The sequence below is a fragment of the Tamandua tetradactyla genome, chromosome 12 (assembly GCF_023851605.1).
Source record: "Tamandua tetradactyla isolate mTamTet1 chromosome 12, mTamTet1.pri, whole genome shotgun sequence".
Classification (NCBI taxonomy): Eukaryota; Metazoa; Chordata; class Mammalia; order Pilosa; family Myrmecophagidae; genus Tamandua; species Tamandua tetradactyla.
In genome coordinates this window covers 4391947-4413695 of record NC_135338.1, presented here as the reverse complement: position 1 = coordinate 4413695, position 21749 = coordinate 4391947, and positions in this window count along the sequence as shown.

Sequence of the window (21749 nt, the reverse complement as noted above, 5' to 3'; positions counted from 1 at the left end):
TGTCTATAATACATTTTTATGGGAATTTGTTCATTCGATCTTTTTTTAAAAAAATTCCATAGTTTTATCAAGACAGAAACTGACAGTGTGGTATGAAGTTTACATTTAAACAAAGTTTTCACAGTAATCTAACACATGGCTAAAAAGAGTTTACACTAGATGGTGTCAAGAACAGATGGATTTCATGATTCAAGACAAAGCATTTTAAATATCAGTTAATTCTTAGGTTTGTTTTTTTTAATGTTTTTTTGTTGTTGCTGTTGTTTGTTTGTTTGAAGTGAATCATTGCCCCAGTGTGAAAGTTTAATTTCTCCTGAGACCAAGGCTGCTGAAGTCATTCAGTTCTTGAATCGTTCAATGAAACTTGTGACTGACCCTGCCACCAATGGTTTCAGAGTTCAAAGTTCAAAAAGCAGAGAGCCTCTAAGAATTTTCCACCCTTAGAACATGTGTCCTCGTCTCCCTATTCTCCCATCTCCTATTCCACCCCCCCTCCCCCAAATCCTCAGCCAGTGGCTTGGATGGACAAGTTGATATTCATAATTTATTTGGAAAAGAAAGGATCTTCTCGTCAATTTCAAGAATTAGCACCTCAAAGACAGAATGATTTGCCTGTGTATGCGCTCCAATAAAAGACTTTCCCTCTGCAGTCGGCTCCCATCTCCAAATGACAGCTTTGGTAAATTACTAACTGGCTTAGTCCTTTGTGGAAGACAGCATTTACGCTCAGGCAGGGAACACATTGGCTTATAGGTTTAGGCATTCACAGATTTGACACAGTGTCTCACCATCCTCATATATGTTGCCAATGACATTTCAGAAAGAGTAAAATATTCTGGGCAAAGAACCGACTCATTAGTAACTTTTATTCACTGCTTCACCATTTCCCCAATCAGGCCCCAAATTTCAATGAAAATGATTCTACCCTTCTCCCTTCGTCCCCACATCCCCTCCAAATAATACACCAGTAACAGCCAAAACTATGCACATGCTATGCTGTAAAAATGCCATTAACACTATTGAGAAGGGGCTGTGGGGTGCGGAGTTGCTCTTTGGAGATCTATCGAATCTTTTTGCTCTCCCACATCACTCTGCAAGTTCTGCCCTTCATGGAACCCTTGGCTTTTCTCGGCAAACTGCAGAATGGGTTGCCTTGAAACACTTATTCCCTCTCTTCCCCTGCACTGGGATGGGTGTGCGAATTATACAGCATGGAAAGGCTTTAAAAAGCACTTGGGCTAAAATATGGGAGGATCGTATAGTAGCCCATGACAAACTCTGGGATCTGACCTGTAACCACTTGCTGAAGAGTGCTTTGAAAATTACTGATTTGTTTTGTTTTGTTTGCATGGGCAGGCACCGATAATCGAACCAGGGTCTCAGGCATGGCAGGTGAGAACTCTGCCTGCTGAGCCACCATGGTCCACCTTGAAAACTATTGCTTTTTTATTTTTTTGTTTTGTATATATGTTATACTATACCATAAAAAAAGTTTAAAAAAAAATAAATAAAAAGCACTTGAGTCGCTGCAGGGCATAGAAACTATACTGGTTCTTCAAAAGACATCTTCTCGAGCCTCTCCAATGGTGTCAAGACAAGTAGAGCACCTTCCTCCCCCACTTTAAATGCACAGTCAGAAGGGACAGGGGCGACACTCAGTTGAGTCAATGCTTGTCATCTTTTTCGTCATCATCCTCTGAGGGATAGGAATGCCACGTCAGCCTTTCCCCGTAAAAGGATGTGACCACCCGTAGGCACTTGACATTGATTTTCTTGACAGGGACCAGCTTAGCCTCCTCCAAGGGTTTTCATTTCATCAGGAACCTGAGTTCCCCACTTGAGTCTGCAGCGCCAATAATCCGCTGCAGCTCCAAACCCCCGGCAAAGCCTCGTGGTTTTTCTGACTCTTCTTTCTTCTTTGGTTTACCCTCCTCCCCTTATCTTCAGAATCACAGTCAGCTTTGCCCCCGCCTCCCTCTGATTTATATGTCTCATGTGCTGCTTTCTGCGGCCGCAGAAACTAACCATGAGGTCAAGGCAATCCGGATTTCCTTCTATCGCGTATGCTGCCCTCATCTGCCCTTTACCACTCGACGGTCGCCAACTTTTTCCACCACGGATTTCTATTCCTCTTTCTCTAGCACCTCTTACACTTTCTTCTTGTTTTGTTTTTTCCCCACAGTGCCCACAGCTTTCTAGTGCAAAGGGTGACGCTGCTTTGGCTTTAGCACTTAGCCTTCTGGGTTTCCTTGAAAAAGAAAAAGAAAAAAAAAGTATTGTACACTTCGTATTCAAATCTCGTTCCGAAAGGGGAAGGCTGTTTAAAAAGCATGAGCCCAAGAGAAAACTTATTGTTCCTTTTGTCTGCCAGTTTCCCACACCATCTCACAACCGCTCACTACCTCACTTCATTCCTTAACTATTAACTCAACTACACATTTCTGCAAATTCAGCATCCTTCAAAACTTACGGAATGAATATTGAATCAAAACAAGAGCTGTATGAAGACTTAAAACAAAAACAGCTCTCTGAAAGAATTATGGAGAGAAAATAGAAAAACAAACAAACAAACGAAACAACCAACCTAAACCTAGAGAAAGTGAAGAAAGCGTGTTCCATCCCTTTTTCACTGTAAGAATAATGTGTTATTCTTACAGCCTCCCCATTGTAAGGACCCACACAAGAAGGGAGGCAAGCTTTCCTCTGTTGCCTTCTACCCCTTCAGTCTTTGCTTTGATAAACATTCAAAGGTTTCCACAATGTATCGAGCTCTGTACTAGACTCTGGGATTTTGATATGTTTATAATCTCTGACTGCAGAATACATAGGTCCATGACAACCCAAAGAAGGTAGTGCTTCATTCTACATGAGAAAAAGGGGAGGTCAGAATTAAAGAACTGTTTAAATTGATGGGTTTTTTTTTTTTTTTGTATGCTGCATGGCGAGAGTCACATTTCATTATTTTTCCATGTGAGTATCCCGTTATTGCAGCACCATTTCTTGGATTTTTCTTTGTTGTTTGTTTTTCTTTCTTTCTTTGCTTGTTTGCTTGTTTTAGGAAGTGCATGGGTCCGGGAATCCAACCTGGGTCTCCCACATGGCAGGTGAGAATTCTACCACTGAACCACCCTTGCACCCCTAAATGGATGTTTAAATTGAATGTGGAAAGTGATGTAAAAGTTGCCTGGGCTGACAGATCGGGGAACGGCATTCCAGGTTGCTTGGAAATTTCAGGCCATAATAAGGTTGAAGTATGAAGTGGTCACTTGCTAAAAGTTTCTGTTGTGCCTAAGCCTGTGTTTCCACAACTCACCATGTAGCAATTTGCTACAGCGGTCCAAGACAGTGAGAGAAGAGGAAGGACGAAATTATTCCCACGGCAGGAGGTAATTTTGTTCGTCAGCCACGTCTCCGCACGGCCACCAAGTCAACATTCAAAAGACCAAAAATCTTCCCACATTAAGAACCTGTAAAAACAGGCATTCGGGTATCATTCCGGTGATCTCTGGAGTGATTCAGGTTTTTGGTGCTTTTGTGAAAAGTGAGACTAGGCAGTAGAGGAACCATTTATGTATCCTTAGCCTGCTCTGCCTAAGCCCTAAAACCACAGGTTGTACCTCCTCCCTGCCCTCACCCCCGCCCACCGCCGCAGCCCACCCTGTAATACCCTGGGGAGCGCCCCCATTCCTCGGAAACCCCGACGTTGCAAACTCCACTAAAACCACATTGGGAGAGTCATCGGTGAAACTCCCCAACATACCAGGTGGGAATGAAGCCGCAACTGCTGAAGAGGAGACAGAACCAGTAAGTGTTTGGGTCAATTTCCCTCCCTGCTTACATAGGGCTGTTCCCACTTCTGCATGGAAGACGTGGATTCCAACAAGTTGGAGACCTTTAGCCCGGACCTTCAAGGCTGGCTGACCCTCTTTTAAAAGTTTCTTAACTAGTTGGCCTCCAGCAGGTAAGTATATCTTGGTATATGGTTTTAAAGCAAGTAACTTACATACAACTTCTCTGTTTGTTTTTTTTGTTGTTGTTGTTGCTGTTTGTTTGTTTGTTTTTGCATGGGCAGGCTCCGGGAATCAAACTTGGTTCTCCAGCACAGCAGGCGAGAACTCTGCCACTGAGCCCAACCCCTCTGGTTCTCAATACCCTGTTGAACTGGGTAATCTTGGGCAGCTCCTAAAATGTTCCATGTCTTAGTTTGCTGCTTTGCATGCTAAGAAGACAATCAGATTCACATCACAGGGAAGATGCAAGCCTTAATTAATGTTAGCGAAACACTCTGACATCCTCTAATAAAAAAGTACCATGTCTCAGTGACGTATAATTAGAGGCAGATTTGTCCCTATGATACTTGGGAGATGAAACCCACATAGAAGCATTAGTTTCCATGTCTATCAGTGATCTCATCCATCAATCAAATTCTTGACCAATATGTACCACTCTGCTAAGCTTCTGGTAAAGAAACCAAGTCTTTAATGGCTAAAAATAAAACACATTAAATTACCACATCACTTCCTGCATCTATAGATGTCGGCATATTTTCCTCTTCTACCTTAGCAGCAAATCTGGGATCCATTCCAACTTGTTTAAATGCAGCAGGGGAAAAAAAAAACCCAGATCCAAAACAGGCTAAAAGACCTGTCCAAGGTCAATCTGAATTTTGCCCAGAAACATTAATTCCAATTCTCTAGCTCTAACTCTTCTCCCTCACATTAGTCTGAATTGAAGAATCAAGTCACCAAAAAGAGTTTAAGAGGCAGAAGGGATTTTTTTTCTTTTTCTGGCTGGAATGTCAGACTTTTCTGAAATAGAAGCTATTCTCTATGCCAGCCAGAGGAAGGACCCCTGAACTGTACTAATTAAGTGAATATGGGCTGATGACTTCCCTTCCAAAACATTTTAGGTTTACAAGTAATGTCCCTTCCATGTCTGGGAAAGAGCATTTCTAAATGCATACAGATTTCTTACATTTTCTCTGGAAGCCTTCTCCAAGCTGTTTCATAATAGGCAGCTTGTCACAAAAGCCCATGCCCTTTCCTCAAATCAAAAGTCTTTGCATGTTCAGCTTATGGACAGGGCTGGTACCAAGGAATTTTCTTGAAGACCTCTACATTTTTACATTTAAAGTCTGATTTATATACTTTTCCATCAAAAAGAGCTTTGTGAAAATTTTATTCTTTTATCTCATTTGCTTATCAAAAAATTTTGTGAAAGAACTGATTTTGCTCTGAAAACACCATGATTTATTGAAAATGGCTACTTTGGCACTGATGATTCATTTTCCTTCAAGATAAATCTGTCCCTAGAAGAACACATTTTACAAGATTCCTGAAAGAAAATTCCTGAGAAGGTAAGCGGATTTAAGAATATTTACCTCATTTCAGTACCATTGATTTTGCATTGTATGGAACTTAAATAAAGGCACTAGGTATATTTATATATGGTAATGGAGTCAATATCTTATTTTTCAGTTATTTCATTTTAACATAAGAAATGTATTGGACTTGACCAACCCAATTTTTTTCACCAGAAAATTATAATGATTTCTTTGGCTTGGGGGGAGGGGGCACTGAATAGAAAATTGCTCGTTTCTAAAGAAGAAAAATAAGAATATTCCTTCTCTGATAATCCGCATTTATGTATTTTTACTTCAGTGAAATGAAATAGCATTTATTATAAATGCGTTTACATATTCCATTACTTTACAGTTCTTAAATCCTGACTAAATGCTCTAATAGCCCTGAAATGTACAATTGGCTTTTTGTTATTTAATCCAGAGGTTGGCAGCACCAACCACAAAGCAGAGCCAACTCCAGCGTGCCACAAGAGGGAAGCCATAACTTCACGCTCATGGCGCGAATCGCATGTGGAGAGCTAATCTGGTAACAGAAACCAGGCTCGCAGTGCATGCAACGTCTGCGGTTGCTTTTCCAAAGGGTTTTTATTGTTAGAATTAATAACATTTTTTAAAGAGAAAACAGAGGAGAAAGGGAGTAAAGAAATACCTTCGCTATTGGGCAAGAATGCAAGGGGAGCTATTAGATGTGGCAGTGAAGGCGAGACCAAGAATTTGTATAATGTAACACATAGGCGTGCAGCTGCCCCTGCTTTTTTTAAAAAAACTTTTTTAATTGTATAGTATAACACATATACAGAGCAAAGAAATAAAAAAGCAATGGTTTTCAAAGCACTCCTCAAAAAGTAGTTACAGGACAGATCCCAGAGTGTGTCATGGGCTACCATACGATCCTCTCAGATTTTTCCTTCTAGCTGCTCCAGAACGTAGGAGGTTAGAGGGCTTAGATACTTTTCTATCATCACAAGCGACCTTTTGTTCCTTCTTCAGCTCCCCTTTTGAGCAATTCACAGACCTCGGCCTTTCCCTGATAACTGTATGGTTATTACACATTTCTCCTGGTTTCAAACCCCATTTCCACATTTTCTAGCTTTGTGACCCTGCTAAGGTACTTTACTGTCCTCTGCTGCCGTTTTCTCATTTGTAAAATGAGGTTATTAGTATTTACCTCATAGCTTTGATGGGAAGATTGAAAAAGATGATTATGTAAAATTTAGAGTATTGCCCAGCTCACAATAAAGGCTTTTTAAGTCTTACTATTATCATCAACATTTCCAATTAAAAACTTGCTTCCAACTACAGTACGTTTCTTTTGTTTTTTTAATTTTTTATTAATTTTTAATTAAAAAAATATATGACAAGAAAGAAACACAAACATTCTTAACATATGATCATTCTATTCTATACATATAATCAGTAATTCACAATATCATCACATAGTTGCATATTCATCATCACGATCATTTCTTAGAACATTTGCATCAATTCAGAAAAAGAAATAAAAAGACAACAGAAAAAGAAAGAAAACGAAGACAGAAAAAAAGATTATAACATACTATATCCCTTACCCCTTCCTTTCATTGATCATTAGCATTTCAAACTAAATTTGTTTTAACCTTTATTCCCTCTATTATTTATTTTTATTCCATATGTTCTACTCGTCTGTTGATAAGGTAGATAAAAGGAGCATCAGACACAAGGTTTTCACAATCACACAGTCACATTGTGAAAGCTATATCATTATACAATCATCTTCAAGAAACATGGCTACTGGAACACAGCTCTACATTTTCAGGCAGTTCCCTCCAGCCTCTCCATTACATCTTGACTAACAAGGTGATATCTACTTAATGCGTAAGAATAACCTCCAGGATAACTTTGTTTGGAATCTCTCAGCCATTGACACTTTATCTCATTTCATTCTTCCCCCTTTTGGTCGAGAAGGTTCTCTCAATCCCTTGATGTTGAGTCTCAGCTCATTCTAGGGTTTTTCTCAATCCCTTGATGCTGAGTCTCAGCTCATTCTAGGATTTCTGTCCCACGTTGCCAGGAATGTCCACACCCCTGGGAGTCATGTCCCACGCAGACAGGGAGGGTGGTGAGTTTGCTTGTTGTGTTGGCTGGAGAGAGAGGCCACATCTGAATAACAAAAGAGGTTCTCTTGGGGTTACTCTTAGGCCTAATTTTAAGTAGGCTTCACCTATCCTTTGTGGGGTTAAGTTTCATATGAACAAACCCCAAGACTGGGGGCTCAGTCCATAGCTTTGGTTGTCCACACTGCTTGTGAGAATATCAAGAATTCAACTTGGTGAGGGGGTTTGAATTTTCCCCCATTCTCACCATTCCCTGAAGAGGACAAAGTGCCTTTCTTAATAGAGTGAAAATAGTTGCTCCTGTGCCAAGTTATAATTATTGCTATCATTTTGTTCCACACCCTCAGTTTTTGTGGAACACTTAAAAGACACAGACGTTACACAATTGAATAGAATACAAGGTATCTGTGATAAGCACATGAGTGAGAGTCACACAAAGTATTGGGGAGGCAGAAAGGAGAGAGAAATCATATCTAACTGAGGGAATGGAGGAACATTTTATAGAGGAAGCGACATTTCAAGTGTCTTAAAGGAATTTGAAGGGGTGAAATGTGGGTAGGAAGAAGTATTTTAGATCTTGGGAACAAATAGCCTGGTGTGAAAGGGGAGGAAGCAAAGAAAAGAAGTGAGAAGATATGAGTCTAGAAAGTTGGCCCAAATTGTGTAGAGTTGAGATTCGGAGAAAAATATGATGGGGAAAACTATTTGAGCATCTGTATTCACAGCTCTCTCCCTCAGTTGCCTTCTCAGGAAAATTCTCTGACTGGGCATGGGTCCTTTGATGAACTGCCAGGGCTAATAGGTAAAGTTGTAAAATTAAAGAATAGAGAAGGGGGCAGATTGACTTACTAAAATGATTGCATGAAGTTTCTTTCACAGAGAAGACTCAACTCAAAGGGACATGGAAGAAAATGAAAGAGAGGTGGACAGTTTTCAGGAAGTGTTAGCAAAAACAAATGGGGTGAAATGTATTTTAGTGGGTGACTTTAGAAGACAGCTGAATGAAAAGGATTGGGAGAAGTTTTGCTATGAGCTGCCTGTGGTCATTCTCCCTGTGCCCAGGAGACTCCAATGAATGGGTTTTTCTAGAGACAGATTTGTGTTTCTTTGAGATGAATCATCAGGCTGAAGGAGTCCTTAGGTGGGAGCAAAAAGGTCCAATTTTATTTAAGTTGCTCGAAACCAGTCCCAAAGTAAAAACAAAAGTACAAGTAAGTAGGAAGGAGAATAAACTATTCACCAGAACTCCTTTCAGAAAGAGTGCTGTAATCAGCCAGGGTTACATTCAGCCCCGTGAAAGAAACCTAATAGTGGCTTGCCCAAATAAGGTATTTTGTCCTTTCCCATATAAGAAATCCAGAGCTAGACAATCAAGGAAGGTAGGGTAGCTCAAAAAAGGATGAAGGCAGTCCTCCGTCATAGATTGGATCCTAACTCAACAAGCATGTTCTTCAACTAAATCTGCAGCCCTGTGAGCTTGAACCCATTGTAATCAGGACCTATTAAAGAGTGTGTGTGTGTGTGTGCTGCATGGCGGGGTCACATTTCATTCTTCTTTCCATGTGAGTCTCCCACTATTGCAGCACCATTTGTTGAATTTTTTTTTTTGTTGGTTTGTTTTTTCTTTCTTTCTTTGCCCATTTGGAAAGTGCATGGGTCGGGAATTGAACCCAGGTCTCCCACATGGCAGGTGATAATTCCACCACTCAACTACCCTTGCATCCCCTAAAGATGTTATTTTTTTAATTAGTAACCAACTGAAGCAGGGTAAACCTTAATCCAGATTACTGGAGGCTTTGTAAAGAGAACCTGAGAGTCACAGAAGCAGGAAAGGAGAGGATCTCTCCGTGTGAGAGGAGACAGATACAAGCCAAGGGACCCCAAGGATTGCCAGCAGCCAGCACCAGATCGTACAGACTCCAGGAGAAAGTAAGTCTTGCCGATATCTTGATTTTAGATTTTTGGTCTCAAAACCATGAACCAATAAATTCCTCTGGTTTAAGGCAACCCATTTTATGGTATTAGTCATAGTAGACTGGAAAACGTGGGCAATGTTTATTCTCCTGCTTTGCCATTCACCTTGTTGGTTACAAGATGGCTACTGCCTGGAGGTCACTGCATCTGTCCAACCAGGAAGAAAGGAAAGGGCAACAAGACTCCCCAGCTGAGCCTGGCCCTTTATATTGGAAATTATTGTTTTCCCCAAAGTCCCACCCAACCCACTTAAGTCTCACTGGCCATAAGAAAAGCCTAGGAAGAAGGTCAGGTTTAACAAATGAATGTGAGTTCTTTTAGTCACTAGAACCTTAGAGCAGCTAAAAATAAAAACCTAAAATTGTGGAATTGTAATCCATACCAAACTGAAATCTGGATATAACTAATTGTTGCGATGTACTTTGAGTTTATTGCTCTCATGCACCTATATTATTTAAAGAGAAGGAGGAGTATAACAGAGAAGATAGGATTTAACTAATGAGTATGGCGGCTGAATCATTATATTGATATTTCTGTTGGTCTCCAGTGTCTTGGAGCAGCTAGAAAAAAAAGTGAAAAATTGTGGAACTATAACCCACACCAGACTTTAGGATCTGCTCTGTAACTACTTGTTAAAATGTACTTGCAAATTTATTGCTTTTTTGTATATATGTTATATTTCACAATTAAAAAAATTTTTTTTCTCAATCCATAGTTTTAACCTATTGCAATGAGTCTGCATTCATTTTCACTATCTTCTTCAATCCAGTATCAAAATCAGGAGACACTGATGACCATCAGCTGTATTCTGTGACTGAAGTGATGCCTGGTGTTTACAACCTTTTTTATTGACTTAGGAATACTCTTCTTTATTATTAGGGGCAGGGGGTAGTGGTGTATTGTCTGGGAATGGAACCCAGGTCTCCTGCATGGAAGACGAGCATTCTACCACTGAAGAATGTTCTTCTTTCCTGGACACATAAGTAATGGTCCATCAATATCAACTCAGATTTTCCAATCTGTGTTAGTTTTCTATTGCTCCATAACAAATTACCACAAATGTAGTGGCCTCAAGCAATACCATTATTATCTCACAAGGCGTAGATTGGCTGGGTCCTCTGCTCAGGGTCTCACAGGCTGTAATCAGAGTGTTTCCCTATTTAGGATGGTGTTTGCACTATGTAGTTGATGCATATTTTTGGCCAGATAAACTAATTCCCATCCATTTCAATTTACTGTTTTTTTTTTTTTTTTTGCTATCTGTTTGGTAGGGGTCACATTTCATTCCTTTTCCATGTGAGCATCCCTTATTGCAGCACCACTTGTTGAATTTTTGTTTGTTTGGTTTTGTTTGTTTGCTTGTTTGTTTTTTGGGGGGTGTGCGGGGTGGGGGAACTGCATGTGCCAGGAATTGAACCTGGGCCTTCCGCATGGCAGTCAAGAATTCTACCACTGAACCACCCTTGCACTCCCCTACTGCTTATTTTTAATGATTAATATTTTTTCTGCAACTTCTGAGATTATCATATGGATTGTTCTCTTTTAAGTTTTCAATGTTTATGGACTTTTCTAATATTAAACCATATATAAACTTGCATATCAGGGATAAACTCAACCTGATTGAAGTTTACTGTTCTTTTTTATATTCTGTTGAATTCAATGAGCTAATATTTTGTTTAGGATTATTGCATTTATATTAATAAGTGAAATGGATCTGTAGTAATCCTTTCTTAAAAAGTGTTTCTGGTTTTGTCTTGAAGGTTATACTGGCTTTGTAGAACAAATTGGGTAGTATTCTCTCTTTTTCTATTATCTGAAATAATTAGTATTTTGATTATCTGAGCTTTAAAATTTACATAGACTTTTTCTATTAAAAACTTTTCAGTGGGAAGATTTTCAACCATTGTTTCAATTACTATGATAATGTAAGACTACTCAATCCTTTTATTTCCTCTGGCAAACTATATTATTTTCTAGGATTTCATCCTTCTCACCTAAGTTTTCACAATTGTTGGCATATAGTCGTTGATAATATTCTTGCATTTTGTAAATCTCTACTTTATCTTAGTTATGGTCCCTTTTCATTCATAGAATTGTTTTTATTTTCTTCCCTCTCCTATTAATCTTTTTTTTTTTTTTTTTTTTTTTTTTTTTTTTTTAAAGGAAAGACAGAGAGAAGGAAGGAAGGATAGAAGGAGGAAAGGGAAACATTTTTAAACATTTTCTTGTTTTATTGTATTCTGTTTCTCCGTTTTTGTTACATGGGGTGGGGCCGGGAATCGAACCGAGGTCCTCCGGCATAGCAGGCAAGCACTTTGCCCGCTGAGCCACCGCGGCCCGCCCTCTCCTATTAATCTTTTCAGTGGTTTGCTTAAATTGCTAGTTGTTTTGAAAAATCAGCTTTTGGATTTGTTATTCTCTACTAAATCTTTGTTTTCTTTCTTTTTTATTATATCCATTTTGCCTTCTATTTTTTGTATACATTTTGTGTTTATTTTATTTTAGGTTTTACTTTTTATTTTGGTTTTCTTTGTATATATTCTGTAATTCTTTGACTAGTATCTTACATAGGCATTTACTCATTAATTTTCAAGTCTTTGCTAAATTTCCTAAAAGCACAATTTTTCTTGCAGCCCACAGATTTTTCTATGTAATCATTATTATTAACCTCCAGGCATTTTTTAAGTTTCCACCTTTTGAAAGAACATGAGTTAATCAGCAAACTGTTTTTTAAATTTGGAAATATGAAGGTATTTAAAATTTTATCTTTTTGTAATTAATTTATAATTCTATCTTTATGGTCAGAAATTATGGTGTGTATAAGTCTTTGAAATTTATTGAGGCTTCCTTAATGTCCTAGTGCATGAATAATTTTTTAAAATATTCCAAAAGTGCTTGAAAAAAATATGTAATCTCTATTTGTTGGATACAGAACTCTGCATTCATACGTGATTAGGCTTATTAATTGTGTTGTCCACTTCTTCTGTATCTTTGCTGCTTTGCTTGATCTAGCCGATATTAAGATTAACTGCTTGAAATTTCCCACAATAATGATGGACTTCTGTATCCATTTATTTCTATACAATTGCATCAGATATTTTGAGATTATTTTATTCAGTGTATGCATGAATAAAATCATTATATATCCATTATACAAGGATCCTCTCATCTCCAATACAACTTTAATTCCATTTTATCTGATAGTAAAATAGCCACACTGTTTATCTAGATGGACAACACTAGTTATTTTTTTACTTTCCCCCGATGCATATATTTCCATCCTTTTGCTTTCAAACTTTGTATGCCTTTATGCTTTAGATGTGCCCCTTACAAACAGTAATGTCTGGATTTTTTTTTGAAATACGAACTATCTTTGTCCCTTAATTATAAGCTTATAGTGCATATTTATGGTCATTATTAATATAGTTGACCTATTCTCATGACCTGAATTTATTTTAGATTGTCCTACCTTTTAATTTTCGTTTTTAGCCTTTTTAAAAAATTAAAATATCCACTTCACCTTACAAAACAAGAAACTTAAGTATACTTTCATATCCCTTACCCTTCATTCCCCTATTCCCAACCCCCAAACATTGCTATGTTTGGGTAGAGTTTCTTTTTATTTAGGTCTTAGCTATATTTTAAAGACAGCAACAAACTTCACCAAAGTAGCTGATCATTTTACCACATATATCTCTTGCAGCATCACATGATACACAAAAGTGTTTAATTTTGAGGATTTCCCATTTATTAATTTCTTCCTTCAAGAAGGTCTTGGAAACCACCTCCTAGTATAAGATTTATAAGATACTCCCCTACATTTTCTTCTAAAAATTTTATGGTCTTGGATCTAATGTTTAGGTCTTCGCTTCCTTTGGAGTTAATTTTTGTATAAGGTGTGAGATACGGGTCCTCTTTCATTCTTTTGCATGTGGATATCCAGTTCTCTAGGCACCATTTATTGAAGAGACTGTTCTGTCCCAGGTGAGTTGGCTTGACTGCCTTATCAAAGATCAAATGTCCATAGATGAGAAGGTCTACATCTGAACACTCTATTTTATTCCTTTTGTCAGTACATCTATCTTTATGCCAGTATCATGCTGTTTTTTTGTTTTTTGTTTATTAATTTAAAAAATTTAACAATAAACAAACAAAACATTAACATATGATCATTCCGTTCTACATATATAATCAGTAATTCACAATATCATCACATAGTTGCATATTCATCATTTCTTAGAACATTTGCATCAATTCAGAAAAAGAAAGAAAAAGACAACAGAAAAAGAAATAAAATGAAAACAGAAAAAAAAGATTATACATACCATACTCCTTACCCCTTGCTTTCATTGATCACTAGCATTTCAAACTAAATTTATTTTAACATTTTTCCCCCTATTATTTATTTTTATTCTATATGTTCTACTCGTCTGTTGACAAGGTAGATAAAAGAAGCATCAGACACAAGGTTTTCACAACCACACAGTCACATTGTGAAAGCTATATCATTATACAATCATCTTCAAGAAACATGGCTACTAGGACACAGCTCTATATTTTCAAGCAGTTCCCTCCAGCCTCTCCATTACATCGTGAATAACAAGGTGATATCTACTTAATGCGTAAGAATAACCTCCAGGATAACCTCTCGACTCTGTTTGGAATCTCTCAGTCATTGCCACATTGTCTCATTTCACTCTTCCCCCTTTTGATCGAGAAGGTTTTCTCAATCCTTTGATGCTAAGTCTCAGCTCATTCTAGGATTTCTGTCCCACATTGCCAGGAAGGTCCAGACCCCTGGAAGTCACGTCCCATGTAGACAGGGGGAGGGTGGTGAGTTTGCTTGTTGTGTTGGCTGGAGAGAGAGGCCACATCTGAATAACAAAAGAGGCTCTCTTGGGGGTGATTCTTAGGCCTAAATTTTAAGTAGACTTGACCTATCCTTTGTGGGGTTAAGTTTCATATGAACAAACCCCAAGACTGTGGACTCAGTGTATAGCTTTGGTTGTCCACACTGCTTGTGAGAATATCAGGAATTCTCCACTTGAGGAAGTTGAATTTTCCCCCTTTCTTATCATTCCCCCAAGGGGACTTTCCAAATACTTTTTTATTACCTTTTCAAATCACTCTTGGATTTATCAGGGCATCACTCCGGACAAACCTACAAAATCTGAATTTATTTTTGCATCGGGTGTAAGGTAGGAGTCCTCTTTCATTCTTTTGGCTATTGAAATCCACTTCTCCCATGCCCATTTATTGAAAAAACTATTCTGTCCCAATTCAGTGGATTTGGGTGCCTTATCAAAGATCAAATGTCCATAAATTTGGTCTTCAATCTCTGCACTCTTGATCCAATTCCCCTGGTCAATCCTTCTGTCTTTGTGCCATTTCCATGCTGCTTTGACCACTGGGGCTTCATAGTAAGCTTTAAAGTCAGGAAGTGATAGACTTCCCATTCGCTCTTCTTTTTTAGGATATCATTAGCTATCTGAGGTCTCTTTCCCTTCCACATAAATTTGATAATCAGCTTTTCCAAGTCTTCCAAGTAGGTTGTTGGGGTTTCTATTGGTATTGCTTTGAATCTATGTGCTGGTTTGAAAAGATGAATGTACCCTAGAAAAGCCATGTTTTTTTTATCCTAGTCCCATTTTGTAAAGGCAGCTGTTTCTTCTAATCCCTATTCAGTACTGTATGTTTGAAATTTTAATTAGATTATCTCCTTGGAGATGGAACTCCATCAAGAGTGGTTGTTAAACTGGATTAGGTGGAGACATGTCTGCACCCACTCCAGGTGGGTCTTGGTTAGTTTAATGGAATCCTATAAAAAAGGAAACACTTTGGAGAAAGCAGGAGATTCAGAGGGAGCAGAGAAGAACGACAGGGCCACGAGAAAGCTGCAATAGGGAACCCTGAAGAACCGCGAAGCAGAGAGTTCACCGGCCAGTGACTTTTGGTGATGAAGAAGGAAAATACCACCCAGGGAGCTGGAGAGGAAGCTAGCAGATGATGCTGTGTTTGCTATGTGCCTTTCCACTTGAGAGAGAAACCCTGAACTTCAGCGGCCTTCTTGAATCAAAGTATCTGTCACTGGATGCCTTAGATGGGACATTTCTACGAACTCGCTTTAACTGGACATTTCCATGGCCTAAAAACTATTAACTTGCAATTTATTAAATTCCCCCTTTTAAAAACCCATTCCATTTCTGGTATATTGCATTCTGGAAGCTAGGAAACTAAAACAACATGTAAATCAGTTTGTAGAATTGACATCTTGATGATATTCAACCTTTCTATCCATGAGCATGGAATATCTTTCCATCTATTTGGGGAATTTAAATTTCTTTTAGCAATTTTTTTTTTTTTTTTGTAATTTTCCAGGTATAAGTCCTTGACATCCCTGGTTAGGTTTATTCCTAGATACCTAATTCTTCTAGTCACTATTCTGAACGGATTTTTTCCTTAGTTGTCACCTTAGATAGGTCATTGCTTGTGTATGGAAACATTACTGGGTTTTGTGCACCAATCTTGTATCCTGCCACCTTGCTGAATTTGTTTATTAGTTCAAGTAGCTTTACTGTAGATTTCTCAGGGTTTTCTAAGAATAGGATCATGTCATCTGCAAATAATGAAAATTTTACTTCTTCCTTCCTTATTTGGATGCCTTTTATTTCTTTCTCCTATCTAACTGCTCCAGCTAGTACTTCTAATACAATGTTGAATGGTGGTGACAATGGGCATCCTTGCCTTGTCCCTGATCTCAAGGGGAATGCGTTTAGTTTCTCACTAAGTATGATGCTGGCTTTGAGTTTTTCATATATGCCCTTTATGATATTGAGAAAGTTTCCTTCAATTCCTAATTTTTGAATTCCTGTTTTTATCAGGAAAGGATGCTGAATTTTGTCAAATGTTTTCTCAGCATCAATCGATATGATCATGTGATTTTTCCCGTTCAATTTGTTAATACGCTGTATTATGCTGGTTGGTTGTCTTATGTTGAACAACTCTTGCATTCCTGGTATGAATCCCACTTGATCATGATGTCTAATTTTTTTAATGTGGCATTGGATACAATTTGCTAGTATTTTGTTAAGAATTTTCATATTTATATTCATTAGGAAGATTGTAGTTTTCTTTTCTTGTATTGACTTTATCCGATTTTGGTATTAGGGTAATATTAGCTTCATAAAATGAGTTAAGTAGTGCTCCTTTTTCTTCAATTTTTTGGAAGAGTTTGAGCAGGATTGGCATTAGGTCTTTCTGAAATGTTTGCTAAAATTTTCCTGTGAAGTCATCTGATCCTGGGGTTTTTTTTTTGTAGGAATATTTTTGATGACTGGTTTAGATCTATTTACTTGTAATTGGTTTGTTGAGATCTTTTATTTCTTCTCCAATCAGTATAGGTAATTCATGTGTCTCTAGGAATTTTTCAATTTCATCTAAGTTGACTAGCTTGTTGACATATAGTTGTTCATAATGTTCTCTTATGATTTTTTTATTTCTCCATTATCTATGGTAACAACCCCCCTCTCATTTCTGATTTTGTTTATTTGTGTCCTCTCTCTTTTTTATTTTGTTAGTCTAGCTAAGGAACCATCAATTTTTTTTATTTTCTCAACCAACTTTTAGTTTTGTTGATTCTTTCTGTTGTTTTATTGTTCTCCAGTTTATTTATGTCTACTTTAGTTTTTATTATTTCTTTTCTTTTATTTGCTTTGGGATCAGTTTGCCATTCTTTCTCTAAATTCTCCAGATGAGTAGTTAAATCCTCAAGTTTTGTTCATTCTTTGTTTTTTTTTTAAATAAACATTTAGGGCAATAAATTTCCCTCTCAGCACTGCCTTTGCCACATCCCAGTTTTGATATGTTTTATTCTCATTATTATTCATCTCCAGATATTTACTGATTTCTTTAGCAATTTCTTCCTTGACCTGCTGATTATCTAAGGGTGTATTGTTTAATCTTCATATATTTGTGAAAACTCTGGTTCTTTGGTGATTATTAATTTCCAACTTTATTCTGTTATGATCGGAGGAAGTGCTTTGGATAATTTCAATCTTATTAAATTTAGAGAGATTCAGTTTGTGTCCCAGTATATGATCTATTCTGGGAATGTTCCATGTGCACTAGAGAAGAATGTATATCTTGATGTGTTAGGATGTAATGATCTATATAAGTCTATTAGATCTAATTCATTTATCCTATTGTTTAGGTTCTCTATTTCCTTGTTGATCCTCTCTGTGGTTGTTCTGTTTACAGCAGAGAGTGGTGTACTGAAGTCTCCTACTATGCTGTCTATAGCTCCCTTCAGCTTTTCCAGTGTGCGACTCATGTACTTTGGAGCACCTTGATTGGGAGCATATACATTTATGATTGTTATTTCTTCCTAGTGAGTTGTCCTGTTTATTAATGTGTAGTGTCCTTCTTTGTGACTTATGATGTCTTTACATTTAAAGTCTATTTTGTCTGATATTAGTATAGCTAATATACTTTCTTTCCTGCTTTCTTTTGCTTACAGCTTGCATATATGATCCTTTTCCATCCTTTCACTTTCAATCTAACTGTGAGCTTGAGTCAAGTGCATCTCTTGTGAGCAGCGTATAGATGGATTATGTTTTTAAATCTATTCTGTTAGTCTGTATCTTTTAATTGGTGAGTTTAGTCCATTAATGTTCAAAGTACTGTAAAAGCAGTTCTTCAGTTCTTAACTCCACCATTTTGTCCTGTAGTTTTTATTAGTCAGATCTATATATTATTTTCCTTCTCTCTTTTCATTTCTTTGCTTATATTCTTCAATTCTGTGCCCTCCTCCAGACCTCCCTTACCTGTCTTTTTATATCAGCTGACAGGGCTTACTTTGGTATTTCTCGTAGGGCAGTTCTCCTATAAATTAATTCTCTCAATCTTTCTTTGTCTTTGAAGATTTTAATCTCTTCCTCAGTTTTGAAGGATAGCTTGGCTGGATAAAGAATTCTTGGTTGAAAGTCTTTCTCATTCAGGATCTTAAAAATGTCATACCTATAATTATCCACTTGTGATTACCTGGTTTGTGAATTTTTCATATTTTTTATCTATCTGTACAGCTTTCATTGATATCTTCTGGTAAACTTTTGGCCATTTATAGATTATTAGTAATTTCATAATGGAGAAGGAAACATATAAAAGAACTGGAAATTAAAGTCTGTTAGTTAAGTTTCTTTTTTTCAAAGGGAGAAGAGGGGAAGACAGGCAGAGGAAAAGATGGGCAGAAGAGATCCCTTAAGAATTGCAGATACTGTAGGATGAAGGTCACATTCCATGATGCATAATATCTGTCTTTTACTGGATAAAAACTTAATAAATACTGCTTGAGTTAGAAAAAAAATGTCATACCCATAGCTTTCACAATGTGACTGCATGATTCTGAAAACCTTGTGTCTGATGCTCCTTTCATGTACCTTATCAACAGATGAGTAAAACATATGGAATAAAAATAAATAATAGGGGGAACAAATGTTAAAATAAATTTAGATTGAAATGCTAGTAATCAATGAAAGGGAGGGGTAAGGGGTATGGTAGGTATGAATTTTTTTGTTTTCTTTTTATTTCTTTTTCTGAGTAGATGCAAATATTCCAAGAAATTATCATGATGATGAATATGCAACTATGTGATGATATTGTGAATTACTGATTATATATGTAGAACAGAATTATCAGAAGTTAAGAATGTTTGCGTTTGTTTGGTGTTATATATTTTTAAAAAAAATAAAAAAATTAATTAAAAAAATATCATACCATTGCTTTCTTCCTTCCATGGTGCCTGTTGAATAGTCTGAAGTCAGTCTTATGTGTTTTCCTTTGTAGATAGTAGTTTGCTTTTCTTGTGCTGCTTTCAGGACTTTCTGTTTCTCTTCAACACCTGAGAGTCTGATTATTGTGTGTCTTGGAGTAAACTTGTTTAGATTTATTCTATTTGGAGTTCACTGGGCCTCTTTGATTTGCATATTCATGCTTCTATAAGGGTTGGGAAGTTTTCTCTGATTATATCTTCAACTAACTCTCCCAACCCTTTAATCTTCTCTTTTCCTTCTGAGACACAGTGATTCTTATATGTGTGTGCCTCTTGTTGTCCATTATTTCCCTAAGATCCAGTTGCATTTTTTCCATCTTTCTTGCCACTTGTTCTTTTGTGTGCTCAAGTTCCATTGTTCTATCTTCTAACTCACTTATTCTTCCTTCTGCTTCTTCGAAGTGTGTCTCCAGTATGTGTGTATATATATATGTATATATATATATATATATATATATATTTTTTTTTTTTTGCATGGGCAGTGATGGGATCAAACCTATCCAGTATATTTTTAATTTGTTCTACTATCTTTCATTTCTGTGAGATCTGTGATTTTTCTATTTAACCTCCCAAATTATTCTTTACGTCCTCCTAATGTCTTCCTGATATCCTTTATTTCTTTATAAATATCCTTGAGTAATTGTTCCATTCCTGTATCCCCTCTGAAACTTTGATATGGTTGTTTGGCTGGGCCATCTCTGCTTGGATCTTCATGTGGGTTATCATTTTCTGTTGTGTTTGGGGCATTGATTATCTTGATATGATTATCTTGCCAGTTGGTTTCCTTCACTCTTTTAAAGCTTTGTGTTTACTTGGTTTTTGCTGAATATTTCCTTTTGCACTTTATTTGTCGGTTATTCTCCACCAAATCAAGGTCTGGATCTCGTGTAGGGGATACAGTTTAACTGAAGAGTCCATTAGAAACGAGGCTGGGGTGCACAGGTACTCCAGTGGCAGAAAGGCTGCCCACCACACGGGAGACCCAGACTCGACTCCCAGCCTATGCACACACCCAAAAAAGAGATAATAATAATAAAGTAAAGTAATAAAATATGAAACACAAACACAAGAACGACAACTAAATACACCTCGACAGTAGTAGGCTCCAGAATCAAAAGGAGACAAGCCAGGACATACTGGGAGTGAAGTCAGGCTGGTGCCTACAAAAGAGAGAGAAAATTTAAGAGAAAAATGATAATAGTAATAATAAAAGTAAATTAAATGGAATAATAAAAAATATGTGAAATAAAATAGAAAATAAAGAATAAAAATATAACATAAAATATCTATACAACTTTTTAAATAATGAAAAGAAAATTTATATTATTAATAAAATGTATAGAAAAAATATGTCTTAAAAGAGGGCAAAAGAAAAAAGAATATTAAAGAAAAATTTAAAAAGTGAAGACCTAGGCAGACAGGGAGTTAGTTTGCTTGCAGTTATCCCTTCTGCCCAGCAGGTGGTGACGATGAGGCTCCTCCTCAAGTTCTCCTCTCCCTATGGATGCAGCCGACCTGCATTTACTGCGTCTGGCCAGCAGATGGTGAGCTCGAGTCTCCTCCTCCTTCAGCCCCGCCCCTCCTGGCTGAAATGAACCAAGGTCAGTGTGCTCAGCAGGGGTCTTGCTCCACTAGGGTCAGCTCACTCTGCCAGGGGGACTGAGGAGCTGACCAGCATGTGGGGGATCAGCTGATTAGCTGATCTGCAGTGCTGGTGGGCCTGCCAGACACTGTGACTGTGGGCCAGCTAGTGCCACACCTCACCACGTGATCACTCCCACCCCCCCCCTCCACCCCAGGCCTGCCCCACAGTGGACACTCGGCCCACTTCTGGGTTCCCCGTGGGCGCTGTCCACTGCAACCATGTGAGGAGGTTTCCCCAGCCAGCAGCTGTGCAGGCTGGAGCCAAGAAGGGTCACTTCCCTCCTATCACATCTCCCTGGTGCACTGCCCCCCACCCAATGGGGATACTGGTCACACAACCCACCCACTCTCCCCTGATCCGCCAATGCTCCCCTCCCCAAAACTGCCCAAATCCCTCACAGTTTACTCACACCCCGGGACCAGCAGTCCTGGGCATTTTCTCCCCATCTCCTGTCTTGTTTCATTGAGCAGGGGTGAACTCACTCCACTCCACTCTGCCGTCTTCCTGGAAGTCCCCCCTGTAAAGATTTTAATGGAAATTGCATTGAGTTTTCACATTAAAAGGTGGATAATTATCAGTTTTATGACTGTTCCCTGTAAGAACACTGTCCAGGTTTTTTTTCTTTAGATAGTTCATAGTTTTCTTCCTAAAAGTTATGTATTGCTTTTGTTGAATATGCAACAGCTTTACTATTGTAAATGGCATCTTTTTTTTTTTAACAGAAGCGGACAGTTTTTTTTATTAAATTATACAAAAAGGGGAGGGGAGGAGGCAGTCTGGGGCTCGGCCCCAACCCCAGCCCCACCCCCAACCAGGCCTGGGGCTGTCTGAGAGGAGGGGATCTGAGGG